The 18,210-nt window shown below is 39.9% G+C and overlaps 1 pseudogene; it reads right to left on the reverse strand.

Moving 5' to 3' along the window:
• Window positions 1-7,034: 7,034 nt before the first annotated feature.
• LOC103114132 (splicing factor YJU2-like) lies at window positions 7,035-7,959 on the reverse strand (annotated as a pseudogene).
• Between the last annotated feature and the right edge of the window lie 10,251 nt (window positions 7,960-18,210).

Consider the following 18,210-nt stretch of genomic DNA (forward strand, 5'->3'; position numbering starts at 1 on the left):
ATCTCTAAGCCCCACATCTGAGTGAAATCATCCAGTAGTCTTTCTCTCATTACTTAGTTCACTAAACATAGTTACCTCTAGTTCTACCCATTTTGTCCCAAGGGATACATGTCACTTTTTTATTGCTGAGTATTATTCCATGGACTATATGTCAGAGACCTTATGGAGTCAGTCATCTATGATGGGCATTTCGACTGCTTCCAATCTTTGGCTGTTGTGAATAATGCAGCTATGAATATAGCGGTACATTTGTCCCTTCAAATTTGTCTTTGAGTGTCCATTGGATAAATGCCTAAGAATGGAATTAGTGAATCATAAGGTTATTCCACTTTCATTTCTTTAAGGACTCGCTATATGGTCTTCCAAAGGGGCTGTACAAGGTTGCATTCCAACAGCAGTGTAACAAAGTTCTGATTTTCTCCACATCCTCTCCAACACCTGTCACATCCTGGTTTGTTGATTTAACCCATTCACTTAGGTGTGAGGCAATGTCTTAGTGTAGTTTAATTTGTGATTCACTAATGATAACTGGAGTATGTTTTCATGTGCCTGTGGAAAACTTTAGTTCATTCACCCACTTTTTACTGGGTTATTTTTGGTTTTTTGTATATATGTAGCAATTCAGTATAGAAGTTTGACATAGATTGTGTGATGTGCAAGTGTCTTCTCCCATTTACTGGGTTGCCTAGATATCCTTGTGGAGTTGCTTGCTGTGTGTTGGTTGCTTTTTAGTTTCAAGTAATTCCATTTATTTACCCTTGTCTTCATTTCCCAAGTCACTCACATGTGGCTTACCAATTTTATGAAGAAATCCTCATTTGTATTTTGTTGGGTTTTCAGATGATTCTTTGTTACTTTTTCTACGTATCAGGGGAGCAATCTGAAAGAAGTTCCACACAGTAGCCACACCTCTGAAATTCACTTTTTTTCTTTTACCATTTTTGATTAATTTTTATAATATAGAGAATGAGAGAGTCTGGAGGACTACTCAGCTCTTATGCTCAAGACTGAACCTACAGCCTCAGGCATGCAAGTCCAGCTTACTAGTTTGTAATTAAGAGAACTTATGTGTACAGTCTTTATTATCTGTCATGCACATGTAAATGGTCATTTGTCTATATAACATATATTTTCAAGAGAAATTATGTCCTACTGATATTTGGTTACTTAAATGTAGTTATATAAATATAGTCTCATAATTTCTTTTAGTCTTTGAAAAACATCATTCCTATAGCCCTTTAAAATAAAAAAACTCAGGTTTAGGGAAAAACACAAGCTCTACAGATGTCAGATTTGGGGGCTGACTTTAGGCACCAAAGTAAATAGACAAAAAAAATAAAGTACAAAACTACATTTTCTCACAGAATGGTATCTAATTTTTTAAAAAATGCTTTTAATTATTGGGGAACTTTGGGAGTACATTCTATGTGTAAATTTACTGCTTCCTCTGATTTGCAGGGATATCTTTTAGTTTGTTTCATACATGTATCATACCAATAAGCTATTATAAACGAAGCACACTTTTCTCTGTAAACTCTCTTTTTAAAGACTCGGGAAATACTGATTTACAGGCTGCTGCTGTCACAAGTGTAGAGTTTTGAAGCTCCCCGCAGTAGAGATCACAGAGCACACCTTCCACCATGGACTACTGAGTCTATATCCCCCTTCGGACTTCTCTTTCCCTGCTTTAGACTTCTTGGATCTGTTGTAATAGATTATAACTAATTAAAGCTATTGTTCCTCTCTCTCTCTCCCTCTCTCTCCCTCTCTCTCTCTCTCTCTCTCTCTCTCCCTCTCTCTCTCTTTCTCTCTCTCTCTCTCTCCCTCTCTCTCTCTTTTTCTCCCTCTCCCTCTCCCCCCCCTCTCTCTCTTTCTCTCTCTTTCTCTCTCTCTTAATACCAGAGCACTGTTCAGCTCTGGCTTATGATGGTGTGGGGGATTGAACCTGGGATTTGACAGAACCTCAGGCATGAGTCTGTTTGCAGAGCCATTATGCTAACTAACCCCACCCTGTTTGTGTCTTTATTGGTTGGTTGGTTCTATCAAAGCACTGCAAAGTTCTGGATTATTGTGCTGCATTGGATTAAATCTGGGACCTTGGAGTCTCAAGCATGGATTATTTTGCATAACAGTTATGATTTCTCCTCAGTCATCTGGTGAAAATTGTGCCCTATATTATGTCTTCATTTCTTCAGTCCAACCTGTGAGTGAGATCACCCAATTATTCATATTATTTTAATCTCTTTCTAAATTCTCTTAGCACTGCTACTTCAAGCTCCACCCACATTGTAGCTAAAGAGAAAATTAAGCATTTCATAGAGCAAAGTACTAATCTACTGTGTATGTAGACTGCAAATTTCTTTTTTTTAATTTTTTATATTTATTTATTTTCCCTTTAGTTGCCCTTGTTGTAGTTATCATTGTTGTTGTTATTGATGTCGTCTTCATTGGATAGGACAGAGAGAAACGGAGAGAGGAGGGGAAGACAGAGAGGGGGAGAGAAAGACAGACACCTGCAGACCTGCTTCACTGCCTGTGAAGTGACTCCCCTGCAGGTGGGGATCTGGGGGCTCGAAACAGGATCCTTACGCCGGTCCTTGCGCTTCACGTCATGTGCACTTAACCCGCTGTGCTACCACCCAACTCCCAGACCACAGGTTTCTTAACTACAAGTGTGTCATTAGAATTTGGCCTTGTTTCCCAAGTTTAGAGTTTTACTTTCTTGAAGGGAACACATAAGGGACACTCAGAAAGGTGTTGCTGCTGTGGTTCTTCTCTGAGTGCCTTCTCTGCTCCTGAGCCAACTGTGTGGGCATGACCAGTATGGCCTTCTTCTTTGCAGCCCCTTCTCTTAATTGCCATTCTGGCCTTGCTCTTTATTCATTTTTCCCTTTTGTTGCCCTTGTTGATCATCATTGTTGTTATTGTGGTTGTTGTTGATTTTCGGGGTGTCTCTCTCCTTCTCTGGCAGGGTGTCCTCCAGGGGAAAGGTAACGGGCTGGTCCTTTCTCGCTCACGACAGGGGTGACACGAAGTAAAAGACACCCGGGGACTCTTAGCGTGAATCTAGAATCTGAGTCCTTAGAGTCCCAGAATCCTAGAGTCACTTATTAGCAAAGTGGACATGAGTTAAATAGAAAAGCAATGGAGGTAATTATTGTTGAAATAATTACAGAAATTACAGGTTTCTTAACGGTCAGCATGCCCCTAAGGTAGGGGGCTGGTATGACAGGAATTGATGAGATACAAGACAGTTATTTTCCATAACACAAGCAACTTAATTATCCAAAGGTATTTGAGAGAAGCATAGGGGTTAAACCCGTAGGGTGAGACAGAGAGAAGATGGATATCAAAAAGCCATATAGTTTGGCATTTCTCTTGTCTGGGGTCTGAGGTGTGTGATGGAGTGTGTGATAAGGTGTGTTCTTCTGTGATCAGAAGGTGACTTTGAATGAGTGAATCTGTGGCCATGTGGCCTGCAGTTAATGGAGGGAAGTACTGGGGTATCTGTGGGCCTGAGAGTCAAGAAGGAAAGAACCAAGTCTGAGTTTCCCCCCTTATGCTCACCTCGGTTGAGAGAGACTTACCAAGAGGTTATCTTCTCAGACCTCCATCCAAAGATGGGGGTGGTTCTCCCTAAGCTCTATCAGGCTCACACATGTTCCCAACAGTTGATGGATTGGACAAAGAGAAATGGAGAGAGGAGGGGAAGACAGAAGGGGAGAGAAGGACAGACACCAGCAGACCTGCTTCACCACCTGTGAAGTTACCCCCTGCAGGTGGGGACCCGGGGGCTCGAACCAGGATCCTGATTCTGGTCCTTGTGCTTTGCGTCACATGTGCCACTTAACCCGCTGATCCGCCGCCCAGCTCAAGCTCTTTTCTTCCATAGATGCTGACCCAGAGCACCTTACATGATCTCATGGAAGTTGGAGTTCTTCCTTGATGGGCATGAGGGGAGCCTGGCATTGAAATGAGTGTCACACAGCTGGGTTCTTCCTAATCATGGATGACCTCACCACTGCCGAGCTAGCGTGGGGGTGCCTCTTCGCGGGAGCGTACTCTCTGGGTTGGAGACCACTTGACATGGAGACAGTGACACGAGGGAAATGACTCAGTAACCAAACACGTGGCAGGAGGCAATGCAAATCTTTATTGATCAGAGAGCCAAGGCTTTTAAAAGGCAGACCCAAAGAGAAAGGCAGAAACTCCCTTAGCAACTGTTGCAAGGGTTTTAACTGTTAGGATTAATATTACCCTGCAGGCAGGGAGGGTCTTGAGATAGATAGATCAAAGGAATGGAATGGGTGGGGATCTTTCAGGCCAAACAGTGATTATGTAGATGGGCCATAATATCAGCAATGCTGGTTGCTTTGTGAGGCTCCTCACACTTTCCTGACACACCCCTGCCTTATCTCCCCCACCTTCCTCCACCACCTACTCCCCTCCTCGTAAATGTATAAGCCTCATTGCCCCTCTTTGTCTCTTGCAGGCTAGGTTTTTTTATGTGTCAGCTGCCCTGGAAATCTTCTAAGTATCTTCCTTACCACACCTCATACCTAGCATGTGTTTGATTTTGTTTTCTTGTTAAAAGGAAGTTGTGGGTATTGTCGTCTATATAAAGAACATTAGCATGATTATGTGAGGCCAATTGCATATAATAGAACAGATAAATCCAGGATGGTGGGTAGATAGCATAATGGTTATACAAAGAGACTCTCATGCATGAGGCTCCAAAATCCTAGGTTCAATCCCACATTACCATAAGCCAGAGCTGAGCAGAGTCCTGGAAAATTAAAATAAATCCATTAACATCATTTCTTACAAGGGGCAAAAACTTGGTTAGAACTGAGAGATAGTTTCTGTTCTAGTTTGACCAAAATTCTCCATTCTTTTGTCTCATCAAGTATGCTGATTTTTTCCTATGCTTTCTATATTTCTTTCCATATAAGAAATTCAAACACAAAATTTCTTAAGTGAGAAACAGGGCTTTTACTGTGAAGATGAAAAACATTCTATCTCTGCACTGGCAATTGCTCAAAGAAAACTTTCAGTCAGACATCTTCATTACTTTTTTTTTCTGGGGGTTGGGGGGAGTAGCTTAGAATATGGTTGCAGACAAGTGAGCACACCAATAGCCCAAGGCCCTATTCACTCCCTCCAAAACCTTCCCTCTCTATAGTCTTTTGCTTTGGTGCTGTAGGCACTGCTCAGTCCAATATTTGCCTTGTTTTTCTAACAGGCTTTTCCAGACACTCTTCTTTTACCTATCACATCACTCAAAGAAATGCTTATTTGCTATGTATAAAGCTTGCATGTCAATCCAGGCTGTGGTGCATAGGGTTAAGTGTAGAATATGCAGTGTTCAAGGTTGCAGGTTCAAGCCCCAGTCCCTACCTGCAATGGAAAAGCTTCATAAGCGGTGAAGCAAGGCTGCAGTTGTCTGTCTCTCTCTCCTCTGTCTCCTCTCTTCTCAATTTCTCTCTGTCTCTAGCCAATAATAAATAAATAAATAACATTGAGAAATAAAATTAAATAAATAAATCTTTTATATCCATTGCTTTGGTTCCTAACACCACTGTTCTTTTTTATAAAATACCAGGCTTCCTTTGTTTCCAAAGCAGACAGTGTCATTTCAAATTGAAATCCCAGTTAAGTTCAGATTTTTCTTCTCCCTTCTCCTAGAATTAAGAATTTATGAAAAACACGGTGTCGGTGATATATTCTGAGTATTCTCTTCTTAATACACGCTTTTGTGCTTTGTTCTTCTTAGGGCCATCTTGTGTGAAATATCACCTATCTTAGAGTTCAGAAACACATCACAATTTACTTCATTCATTTAGTGACACTTTTCTGACACAATTGTTCTACAATCAGCATACTGTAGATTAGATAGCTGTATTAAATACTATAGAATGAATGTCATGAGAAGTATATCTATAATTTATTGCAAGAATCTCTAAAAAGCATCAACAAAATTCACAAACACATAGGCACATTAAGTGCTTGGTGAAACTTAATAAAAGTCATGAAACAACAACTGTCATAAAGGAAGGGTCTATGATTCTCAATGCATTTTTATTTACAGATTTATAGAGTAATGAAATCAGATGGGCAAAGTCAATAAAAATACATTTTATTACATTGTCTATTTTTAGAAGATTTGTAGCTAGACATACATTGATATTACTGATAGATCTAAAAATTAAATGGGTAAATGGAATACAAGATTATTTTATAGCAAGTGTCAACATTTGGAATTTTTTAATTTGAGTTCTTTTATCTAATCCAAGCTTAAACTTTCCCAATAATATTACAAATATACAGCAAAAACTTTTGAATTGTGTCCTAGATATTAATAAATGTTTTTGACATAAAGCAATGAGTATATTAATTAAAGAGAATAATAACAAGTCTTAAAACCACAGGCAAATACTTTTGGATACAGATTAATTTGGTTGCAGATTTTTATAAATTAATATATTTATTTTATAAATGTATTTTAAAACTTCATAATTCATTAAAGCTAATTTGACATATTTACTTAATTATATTCCATTTATGTCTTCTAATCAAATAATTTAGGTAAGTATTCTGTTCCTCACTTTGTTGGGTACTATAAGCATGTTATTATCTTTTGACATATATAATATATGATGTTTAGAATGATTATTTCTTGGCATGACTATATCACTAGTACATTGCCAGTCTGAACTGCTTTTTTGATAAAACATTGAGCTATTTCTAGAAATACTTTTAGTTGGGGGTATTAGTGGTTTACAGTAAGTATAGTTGCTGATACGTGTGTACATTTTCTCAATTTTCTATGAAACACTCTCACCCCCAGCCTAGACCCTCCTCCACCATCCACCACCAGGACCTGAAAGTCCTCCACAGGGCAGTGCTGGGGCTGCTGGAGGCCTGAATCCTGGATCTCTGCTGCGGGGTGGAGGGGGCTGGGGACCCCAAGTTCTTGGCGGCCACTTGTGCTGGTCCAGAGCGCAGCTGTGGTCCCCTGTTTCTGCATGATTCACTCAGTAGCTGTCACAGTCTTCTTAGCTGTCAGAATATGCACCCAGCTGGCCCAAGGAGGAGGTGCCAGGAGTCCACGGCACAACCACTGAGGCCTGCCCATTCTTCACAGAACGAGTCGTGGCTGCCTCCCAGGACTGAGTGGGGATTTTGGCCAGGTATGCTTTCTTCACCACAACCAGGCCTGACAGCTGGGATCGGCCACCCAGGATGCCCACACTCGCTCCCAGGTCTGCGCCTTCCTCTTGGCCTTGGGGGCCTCATCCAGGATGACAGTGCGGTTGGGTTGGCGGGAGCTGCAGCACCTTCCTCTGAGTCAGAATCTTCCAGAAGCCTCCGTCTTTTCCGAGATTCTCCCACCAAGGCCACCGCCTCACGCTTGTCCTCCTCCTGCTCCTGCAGCTTCTCCTGCGACAGGCAGTGTAGACACAGCATGGCCTCCAAGTCCATGTGGGCCTGGTGCTGGTTCAGGTCCTTGAACTCCTGCAAATTCTCCAGAACCTCCATCTGCAGCTTGGAGTCCTTGGTGCGCTTCTCCAGCACCTTCACGGGGTTGTCGAGGTCCTCATCCTCTCTCTGCTTCCAGACTCGCTTCTCCTCCTGGAAGTTGTGTGTGGCTCTGTGCTCCACCATGTAGGCCCTGTTCTCGGGGTCTGTCTTGAAGGTGATGTCGGCCAGGCAGCACGTGCACTTGATGTAGAAGCGGAAGATGGGCAGGCCCAGGTAGACCTCCTTCTGCACCGTCTCCTTGTGCGCGCTAAACTTCTTCCCTTTGTAGATGGACTCCGCACATGTCTTGCACGTCATGTTGAAGGGAGCCATCAGCCGGACCACATACTGTCTGTCCTTGGGGAGCCTGAGCTTGGGCATGTTGGACGGGTCAATGTCAGGGGAGTAGTATTTGTTCAAAACCTTCCGTTCTGACATCTTCGCCTCCGAGGCCACACACACACACACACACACACACACACACACACACACCCCAAAGAAGTGCTCGGGCACGGGGTTCAGGGTGTAGCAGATCCAAAGAATGAGTCTGAGTCCAAAACCGTATGGAGGGCAGGGAGTACACCAGCCTACACTAGTGGCCTCCTGCCAGGGCAAATGAGTCCTCTGACTTAGAAAGCCCCTTATATACCCTTCAAGATGGGGGGGGGGGCATACTTCCTTAGTCACAGGGTGGTTGGTTTGTACAAGACACACCCATCAGGCAACACAAAGCATGGGGTGGATTTGCTACACTCCACACCCAATGTGGACTGACAAAATAAAAGTGTTTTCAATTAGGGGAAAGCTTCGTCCTGATTGGTTACATCTCTAGTCCCCTAGGCTTACTTACTCCAAGGCAGGGGCAGCGCACCCGCTGGCCTGTCCTCCGTGGAATTGGGGAACATTTTATTTCAATATGTTTTCTTTTTCCTAGACAATACTGCTGGTTATGTTGGCATTTGGATTGGAAGATTTAGCAATGATTTCTTTTTTAATGTTTCAGCCTGAAATCTGATTGTAATACAATGGAGATTAAGAAAGACCCAGATTCAGAAGTGAATGTAAAGCAGGTAATAAAATAAGGTGTTTGTTTTTCAAAAAAGCAAAAAAGAAAAGATAAAAAAAGCCTAGACCCAGCCTAGAACCTCCTCCACCACCCCCCCCCCCATCAGGACCTGAAAGTCTCTCAACCCCCAGAGTCCTTTGCTTTGGTGAAATACAACAAACCTAGGCCAAGTTCAACTTTATAGTTCACCTTTCTATTCTTATTTCTCAACTTCTTTTCATGAGTGAGATAATTTTATATTCATCGTCCTCTTTCTGGCTTATTTCACTTGGTTCTGTCAAGCTCTATCCAAGATGAGGTAAAAAAAAAGGTGACTTTCTCATTGTTACTTAGCTATGTAGCAATGTAGTAGTCCATTGTGTATATAGAATACAAATTTCTCAGCCACCACTCTGTTGGTGGACAGCTAGGTTGCTTCCAGGTGTTGACTATTACAAAGTGTGCTATTGTGTGTGTGTGTGTGTGTGTGTGTGTGTGTGTGAACACAGGTGTCTGTTGGCCTTTTGGATCTCTTCTTTGGTTAGTATTCTGTTCATATCTTCTATCCACTTTTGGATGGTATTTTGACTTTTAGTTGCTGAGTTTGTTGAGCTCTTTATAAATATTGGCTGTTAGCCTTTTGTCTGATGTATAGTATGTAAAGATCCCACAATCTGTAAGAATTGAAAGACTCGCATACTAAAAATTATGAATCATTATTCAAGAAGAATAATGATTAGAAGAATTAGCATCTTCAAATGAATATTCCACCCTGTACCATATGTAAATGTTATGCAATCTCCATGAAGGCCTAACTTATTTTTTAAGATAATAGAACAAGAGCAGCAAAAGCATATTATATCTGGAAACATAAGATACCTAGAATTACCAAAGCAAACTTAAGGAAAAATAACAGAACTGGAGGCACCACGCTCCCAGATCTTAAGCTATATTATTAGGCCTTTGTAATCAAACTGCCTAATACAGGGTCAAAAATAAACACAGTGATAAGTGGTATCAATTTGAGAATTCAGAAATAAGCTCCCATACTTATGAAAAACTAATCTTTGACAAGGGAATCTAAGTAGTTAAATGGAAAAAGGAGAGTCTCTTCAACAAATGTTTTTTGGGAAATTGAGTCAAAGAATGAAAATGAACCACTACATTTCACTACACACACAAGTAAATTCCAAATGGATCAAGGACTTGGATATTCGACCAGAAACTACTAAATACTTAGAGTAAAATATTGGAGGAACTCTTTTCTGTCTGTTCTATAAGACTTCTTAAATGATTCAAGCCCAACTGCCAGACAAAAACAAAAATATACCAATGAGACTACATTAAATGAAATTATTCTGCACAACAAAAGAAACCACCACCCAAAACACTGAGTAATTTCTTGCTCTGATTTGTGCATTATCATTTTTTAACTCTAAAATATTTCCTAAATTCTTTATTTGAATCAGAGAATTGTATTATTAATATACACAAAATTATTTCTAAGTAACCCCAGAAATAACCCCTAAATATATTGATTAAGTGTTCCTACATGCACTTAAATAGCAACTTAAAAAAAAATTTGTACTATCTTTATTTATTTTGATAGAGACAGCCAGCAATCAAGAGGGAAGGGGGTGAGAGAGACAGAGAGACGCCTGCAGCACTGCTTCACCACTCTCAAAGCTTTCCCCCTGCAGGTGAGGACTGGAGACTCCAACCTGGATCCTTGCGCATTGTAATATGTGTGCTCAACCAGGTGCGCCACCACCCGGCCCCAAATAGCAACTTCTAATAGCACGATTCAGATGGAAGTTACATTTGAAGCTTACATAATACTATGTGGTTTCTTCTTGTTCCCTTAATTTATGAAAACCATTATTTTTCTAGTTCTTTAAAATGGAAAACTGAGGTTTGGGAATACAACCCAGTGGTAGAGCATGTGCTTTGCATGGATGAAAACTGGGGATGGACACATGCATCCAAGTTAACTAACTAAATGCATGAGATGCTAAGCTATGCGTTTTGTCGCAGTAGTGGATGTGAGAGTCCTGCTTTAAACTAGGCTGGGCGAAGTTTCAATAGACAAAAAAATAATAATAATAAACAGAAAAATATAAGAGAACCACTTTGGCAACAAGGGATCTCAGTCACTCAAAAGAGATACAGTTTATGGAAAGTATCATTCTCATGATTCCTCACTGACTAGAAACTATCCAATAAATTATCGACAATCCCAGAATGTATATTTGACACTTCAGAATTCTTATATGGATAACTCTATGTCCGTGTTTTAGTTTTAGTTGTGTTTTTTCCCCTGAAACACCCTGAATGTCTGTCCTCAAAAAGAAAATATGATCGTTAAATCTCCTAAAGTGGAGTTAAAATGATAATGTTTTGCAACTACTTGTTTTTAACTTAAATTGTGCTGCGGATTTAAGCTGTTTGAACTGACTGTTACACTTTTTGTACATAGAAAAATAGGAAGATTTATGACCCCTCCCATCTCATAAGATAATTTAATTCAACTTTGTGGATTTTTTTACTGTGAAAATTTTAAGTGGATATTATATTTTGCCAAATTTATGTTTGGAGCACTGTTTTGTGAGGATTATTTCTGTCTGTGAATTATTCTATCTGATACAATTTTTCTCAAATTATTTGCAATCAGCTGTGTTGAATTGCTGCACCATCCAGATTTGCTATGTTTGATTGTAGCTAGACATTGTCTCTGTTGAAAAATATTATTTTTGTAAGTATTACTTACTGCTTCCCCAAGAACCAGAAGTACCATTCCTATGATGTATATGAAATAATATAAGCCAATGTTACAAGCCTTAACTTATCTTAGACATCTCACTACCCTCAAGACATCTTATTTTTGATTCACTGTTTTCATTAAGTTCTCTTCTCAACAATAGTGTTTAACTTTAATGTCATTTATTTTTACTTCTGTCTACTCTGAGGTGATCCAATTCTAGTTGGTACCTGGCATATAGTCATCAAAAAGTTTTTGGTCTTTTTTTTTAACCTTACAAAATATAAAGTTTTTTTTTTCTCTTTCCTTTCAGATACAGCTTATAAAAAATAAACATAAATATATTTTATTACCCAGAACATTGTATAAAAATATTCTGGGGAAAAAAGATGTTCTAGTTCACAGGAATGACAATGAACATATCATCCCATATGGGATTACAGAAAAATCCTCAGTACAAAAACATTGAATTGTTAATTCATAATGCAGAGTACTGAAGTAGACTGATGAAAAGGTTAAAAATCTTTACTGAATGATAAATCCATTTTTTTTTTCTTTTTGGCCTGGAGTCTCCTATATTTCTGTGTGTTATATAAACAATTGTATCTCTTAGCTCTGGAAGTAACTCAGTGATAGATCTCAGGCCTTCAATGCACGACGTCCCCAGTTCAGTTCCTGTCACCACATATGACAGAGCCAAAGGGTACTCTTCCCTCTGCCTGTCATGAAAAAATTAAATATATATATGAAATGAGTCATGCTAGCACCCACTAGTGAGGGCTAAGTTTGTTGTTTCTAAGTAAACAAACCTGTACAAACTGACAAAAGCTCACAGATTATAACTGATGGGAGCAAGGTGTTGGTGTGCCTGCTTGAGTGTACATATCACAACCATAGGCTGATTGCTATGACAAAATCAACTATTAAGGGGGTCGGGCAGTAGCTCAGCAGGTTAAGTGTATGCGGCGCAAAGACCCTCATAAGGATCCAGGTTCGAGCAGGGGAGATAAAGATAGACACCTGCAGGGGAGTCGCTTGTAAAGCAGTGGGGCAGGTCTGCAGGTGTCTATCTTTCTCTCCCCCTCTCTGCCATCCCCTGTGCCGGTCCCTGTTCAGGCGCCAGATGCTAGGCTAGCTTCGCGGGCAGAAGAGAGACGACCAGGGACTCATGGCTGAGCCGGGAACGCAGTTCAGTCTTTATTGATGAGCAGGGATGCAGCGCAATCAATCTAATCTCTCTTCATTAGAAAATCCTGTCCTTTATATCTCCTGAGGTGGAAGTGTCAGATCAGAAGAGGAAGTACATAGGATAGGGGGTGGGTAGAAGGAAAAAGTGTGTGTATCAAGCTTGCATCTAACCAGTGGGGATTAAACCAATGCCCTGTAGGCAGGGTGGGTCTCAGGTAAAGCAGTGATTATGTATATAGACCACAGCATCAAGCAATGCAACAGAAGGGCTCTTAGAAGCAGAATTAGAAGCAGACCAACACCCCTGCTCTCTCCACTTCTCTCTGTCCTATCCAACAACAACAGCATCAATAACAATAACAATGATAAAAACAACAAAGGCAACAAAAGGGAAAAAAATGGCCTCTAGGAGCAGTGGACTTGTGGTGCAGTCACCGAGCCCCAGCAATAACCCTGGAGGCAAGAGAAAAAAGAAGAAAAAAAAAAACTATTAAAACATCAGAAGGACAGGTTTAGGCTCCTTAAGATCCATTACTTTATTTTTGTTCTTCCATCTCATTTGTTATTGACTTGTAGGTACTGGAAACATAAGAAATCCAATTTCTTTGTATTACTTTATTTTCCTTTTTTTTTTTAAATTCCCATTACAGTTATTATCATGGCTCAGTGGCTGTATAGTGAAGCCATTGTTGTCTCTGGCCATTTCTCTCTTTAATCTGTTGATAGAGACAGAAATAAATTGAGATGGAAGGGGGGCAGGTAGACAGGCAGAGAAAAAGAGAGGGATTTGCAGAACTGCTTCATTGCTTCTGAAGTTGACTTCCTGCTGGTAGGGGCTAGGGGCTTGAACCCCAGTCCTTGCACATACTAATGTATGTGATCTACTGGGTAAACTGCTGCCCAGCCCCAAGGGAAGCAGTTTCTTTAGATGCTATCAGATTCTTACTGTTATGGACAATTTACTGCATGTGTTGTAGGTAGTCTGAGCTGTTTACTCAACAGATAAACTTTCTTTCTTGTTAGCAGAACTGTGATTTCTGTAAGGAATTTATGTGCTCAAAAGCAGGAAGTGAGTCCTGATTTCTAGTCACTCTAAATTGTCTTTGGTTCTTATGCTACATCTTGGCACTTAGACATGAGAGAAATTATGTTGGGGAGGTCTGTGGTGGATTTGACTTTATCAATTAAAGAAATAGATGTTCTTTCCACTTCATTACAGCAGACATTTTCCTTGTACTTACAGACGCTGTGGGATGAACTGAGAATACAAAAAGGCACTGAATGTTCAGAGTCAGGGTCCTTGGTGCCTCGATTGAAATTTCAAGTAAAAAAAAAAAATCAGATGTCACCACAGCTGCCATGAAATTTTACGGCAACTACAAAAAATTTACTAGAAAGCAAAAGATTGTGTAGTTTGGGTTGAGATGTGTTCACCAGAAGTATGGTTAAAATTCTGTTGTAGTCTCTTCAGGTGGCCTGACTCCAATAGCATAGACTGAATAACTTAGAAACAACACTGAGGTGGGCTGGATGATGGTGTACCTGTTTCAGGACCATGTGCAAGGATCCAGGTTCAAGTTCTTCCTCCTTACCTGCAGGGGCCCTGTTTCATAAGCTGGCGATGCAGGTCTGCAGGAATCTCTTTCTACCTCTCCCCCTCACATCTCAAATTATTTCTGTTTTATCAAATAAAAATAGAAGGGAAAAAGGAAAAAAGGAAAAAATGGCGACCAAGAGTGGAGGATTCAAAGTGCTGGCAGCACATCCTAGTGGTAAGCCCGGTGGCGATAACAAAGAAACACTCACACACACTCACACACATACACACGCATGTCCATCTCTTACAGTTTTGGGACTGTTAAATCGAGGTTCACAGTGCCAGCCATCTCTGTGCCCACTTGTTTGTTTATATACAGCTGTCGTTTTGTTGTGTCTTGTGTAGTTGAAGCAGGTAAAGTTTCTCTCTGGGATCAGTTTTATAAGGATACTCACCCCATTCATAGTCTCAGATTCTAATTAAGTCCCGAAGGCCCAACCTTCAAATATCATTACATTCACCTTTTACATAAGGAAGGTCACCAGTAGTTTTGACTTTGGGTTTACCCTAACAACCCCCTGTTAATATGATTAGTTCTGTAAATACCTTACTTGCAGATAAATTCATATTTTTTGTTTTTGTGTCCTTGTAGAGAGATATTCAATATCACAGGATATATTTATTTCCACAAGTCAATGAGCAATCAGATGTCAGTAGAGAGAGCCAAGAGAAAGACCTCACCTAGTGTCTTCCCAGAAACATGAACCTGGTGACACCTTGCTTCTAGTCTTCACATTACAGAGCTGTGAGACAATAATCCCCAATTTCTAGTGCCTTATTACTCCAGCCATGGGAACATAAAACAGTAAGTAAGTATTGGAAGGGCCACACTCTCAATGTCATCAATGAATGGGTGAGTTGGGAAGTTTTTAAAACAAACCTTACTTGTCTTGTCAAAATCATTCTGTGGAATATTTTGCTTCTCAGCCTTCAGTGTCTCATAATAGAAAAATCAACATTTGTTCATTAGAGTCTCTAGCCGGGGGTAGGAATGCAATGAATTCCAGTCCACTCACAGTGTACCCTGATCAGTTTACTTTGAAGTCTTTAAAATGCAATCATCCAATCTATTCTCAATCCATGCCTTCTTATTCATTCAGCATGACAATGTGGTATGATTTATCTTTTGAATAAGGTGATGCTTCTCTTACTCTGTGTATGATTCACAGATGGTTTTCTTCAGCAGAGAAAAATGTGAGCTCATTTCCTGCCAAACAGAGTAACTGCATAGAAAGGGAAGGGATGTGTGAATATGGTGGAAGTTAGACTTCTTTTTCTTTCTTTTTTATGAGAGAACATAGCATAAAGGACGTTTTTGGACTCATAACTGAATGGCAAAAGTCTAATGTTCCTCTACTCAAGACTACTGGCAGACTCATGGTTAAACATTTAAATAATGGATCCATCCTGTTGTGTACAACCTTGGCTAGAATAAATCCTGGAGAACTTAAATAGCAACTCATGTGATTCAGTATAAATCAAAATTTGGTAGGCAGTATTTTTAAGTGAATTCTCTTCACAGGGAAGATTCTCTTATGTCACATTAATATGTTTAGGTATATTAAATTATCAGACACATTATTCATAGGATTATAAAGTCACAGCAAATGAAAATGTAACCAAATCAGATGTTCTTTAAAATTGGAATAACCAAAGCTACAAGGATATTCATGCTCATCTTTGGATTTCACTAATATCAATATGCAATTTCTTTTTTAATGGAAAATAAAAAAAAGACTTGCTGAACTCTCAAAGGCTTTTACTTCTCTTATAAATTTTTTTATGTCGAGTAGAGTTGTTTCCCAGGCAGACTCCACAGACTAAGACATCACATAAATAAGACTCTGTGGTTAAATAAAGTCAGCGGTGCTATAAGCAGGAGGCCTCACTGAAAATTCACAGAGCATACCGGCATGTCAAAAGCAAGGAGATATTTTATAGTAAAAATTTGTTTAACCCAGAATTTTCCGAACTTATACCAGTGATAGATGTTTATTTTGAGAAAACACCTACCAGGACTACTGACCACTATTTCTGAGAGGATCTGAATGTCAAAAGCTCAAGAGACAAGAATCTAAAATATTAGGGTGATACAAATTTAAATAGACCAAATTAAAGTATCAAAGAATCACTTCCACAATTTGGGTCTGCAAATGTCCCAAGTTTTAGCTTTTTCTGGAAATTATATAAATCCAGGCTGCAGAGAATTCCAAATACATCATTTTTTTTTCTTTTGTCTATGAAAAAGTCTCCTTACTATCTTTAAATTTCTTTAAAAGAATTTTCCTTAAAAGAGTAGTCTTTTCCATCACAGCCATAAAAATCAGTGACAACCATTTAACATACTTGAAACAATACTAATTATTCAGCTGTGGAGGAGGTGTTAGCATTAAGGAGTAGAACGCAGTGGGGTGCTGGGCTGGAGAAACAGGTGCAGGCTTAGATTTTTTTTTTTTAATATTTGTTTATTCCCTTTTGTTGCCCTTGTTGTTTTTCATTGCGGTTGTGGTTACTATTGTTGTTGTTGATGTCATCGTTGTTGGATAGGACAGAGAGAAATGGAGAGAGGAGGGGAAGACAGAGAGGGGGAGAGAAAGACAGACACCTGCAGACCAGCTTCACCGCCTGTGAAGTGACTGCCCTGCAGGTGGGGAGCCGGGGGCTCTAACAGGGATCCTTTATGCTGGTCCTTGTGCTTTGCCATACCACCTGTGCTTAACCCACTATGCTACGACCTGACCCCCCTCCAGAAAATTTATAATCTTACTTCATTATTTTTTTCTTGTTTTTTTAAAGGAATTTAAAAATATTTATTTTATTTCTATTTAAACATTATTTATTTATTTATTCCCTTTTGTTGCCCTTATTTTTTGTTGTAGTTATTATTGTTGTTGTTACTGATGTCATTGTCCTCGGATAGGACAGAGAGAAATGGAGAGAGGAGAGGAAGACAGAGAGAGGGAGAGAAAGACAGACACCTAAAGACCTGCTTCACTGCCTGTGAAGTGACTCCCCTGCAGGTGGGGAGCTGGGGGCTCAAACCGGTCCTTGTGTTTTGTGCCACATATGCTTAACCCGCTGTGCTACCACAGGACTCCAGATTATTTTTTTTTTAAGGATGGTAATAAATTAGTGTGAATATGGTCCGGTGGTATTTAAAAGTTCAGGGTGTTATAACAAGAAATTGAACACTATGTCAGAGTCCTTTAAAGGTAAACATTTTGGCTGAATTTTGTTTTTGTATGGGGGAGAGAGAGAGAGGCAGGGGGAGGGGGAAGGGAAGAGAGGGAGAGGGAGAGGGAGGGATGGAGAGGGAGAGGGAGAGGGAGAGGGAGAGGGAGAGGGAGAGGGAGAGGGAGAGGGAGAGGGAGAGGGAGAGGGAGAGGGAGAGGGAGAGGGAGAGGGAGAGGGAGAGGGAGAGGGAGAGGGAGAGGGAGAGAGAGACCAAAGCACCAAAGCTTCTTTCCCTGTGGCAGGGGCCAGACTTGAACTTGGGTCATGCACTTAACCAAAGCAGCACACTGTCCAAGTGAGTTATTTTTCAAGCCCTCTCTCTTAAAACTTTTAGTATCTTAGTCTATCTCTTATCTTAATTTTTTTCTAAGAATATCAGTCATGTTTTTCAAACACTTTGTATGATTTCTATCTGAAACTCTTATTTAACATAAACAACAGGCTAAACCTCACAAACATTATGTCTATCTGTTCTCAAAATGAGTTTGGGAATTTACTTATTATTTCATTTTTTAATCTTTTCTTTTCACAGAACAGTTACTTTATGAAGGATTATATGTAGACTGGAGTGTTCATTTAGTCCACTGGGGAATTAAATCAATTTGTGCTTAGTTTAGGTAATTATTTCATGTACTTTATAATTATTATATCTGAGTTCTGAATATTCATTATCCAAGATAAAGTTAAAACCCATGAAATTCAATTATCATTTGAGCTTCCAACATCCTGCAACTTGTGAATTGCAAGTTTTTCTAGTGTGTCTGTTTAACTTTGAATAGCTCAGATGGTGAATGGTGCCTTTGTTTTCCAATAATACCTAATTAACTTTCTCCTAGGGAGTATGTAGGAAATGTCCATATTTCCAAA

Source organism: Erinaceus europaeus, chromosome 19 (genome assembly GCF_950295315.1).
Source record: "Erinaceus europaeus chromosome 19, mEriEur2.1, whole genome shotgun sequence".
Classification (NCBI taxonomy): Eukaryota; Metazoa; Chordata; class Mammalia; order Eulipotyphla; family Erinaceidae; genus Erinaceus; species Erinaceus europaeus.